This window comes from Trichechus manatus, unplaced genomic scaffold (genome assembly GCF_000243295.1).
Source record: "Trichechus manatus latirostris isolate Lorelei unplaced genomic scaffold, TriManLat1.0 scaffold00061, whole genome shotgun sequence".
In the NCBI taxonomy this organism is placed as follows: domain Eukaryota; kingdom Metazoa; phylum Chordata; class Mammalia; order Sirenia; family Trichechidae; genus Trichechus; species Trichechus manatus.
The window spans coordinates 10,543,366-10,544,574 of NW_004443997.1; positions in this window are offsets into that span (position 1 = coordinate 10,543,366).

Sequence of the window (1,209 nt, forward strand, 5' to 3'; positions counted from 1 at the left end):
AATTATATTATTTAAATAATAAAATTATATTATTATATTATTTAAATAATAAACTTATATTTATTATATTATTTATATCCATATATAAATATATATATATATACAGATATGCACTATACATCTGTCAGTTTGTTGTACTTTGGTGGCTTGTGTGTTGCTGTGATGCCAGAAGCTATGCCACCAGTATTTCAAATACCAGCAGGGTCACGCATGGTGGACAGGTTTCAGTGGAGTTTCCAGATTACGGCAGACTAGGAAGAAGGAACTTGGTTGTCTACTTCTGAAAAAACTGGCCAATGAAAACCTTACAGATAGCAGCAGAACATTGTCTGATATAGTGCCTAAAGATGAGCCCCTCAGGTTGGAAGGCACTCAAAATGGACTATGCAAGAGATGCCTTCTCAAAGTATAGTTGACTTTTATGATGTAGAGGGAGTAAAGCTTTTTGGACCTTCATTTGCTGAGGTGGCATGACTTAAAATGAGAATAATCGGAATGTGGAATGTATGAAGGATGAATCTAGGAAAATTGGAAGTCATTAGAAATGAAATGAAACACATAAAGATCAATATCCTAGCCATTAATGAGCTGAAATGGACTGGTATTGGCAATTTTTAATCAGACAGTCATATGGTCTAGTGTGCCAGGAATGACAAATTAAAGAGGAATGGTATCACATTCATCTTCAAACAGAACATTTTAAGATCTACCCTGAAGTATAACGCTGTTAGTGATAGGATAATATCCATACGCCTACAAGGAAGACCACTTAATACAACTATTACTCAAATTTACACACCAACCACTAATGCCAAAAATGAGGAAGTTGAAGATTTTTACCAACTTCTGCAGTCGGAAATTGATCAAACATGCGATCAACATGCATTGATAATTACTAGTGATTGGAATGTGAAAGTTGGAAACAAGGATCAGTAGTTGGAAAATATGGCGTTGGTGATAGAAATAACGCTGGAGATTGCATGATAGAATTTTGCAAGACCAATGATGTATTCATTGGAAATACCTTTTTCTAACAACATGAACAGAGACCTTGCCCAATGGAATACACAGGAATCAAATTGACTACATCTGTGGAAAGAGATGATAGAGACGCTCAATATCATCAGTCAGAGCAATACCAGGGGCCAACTGCAGAACAGACCATTGATTGCTCAGAAGCAAGTTCCAGTTGAAGCTGAAGAAAATTAA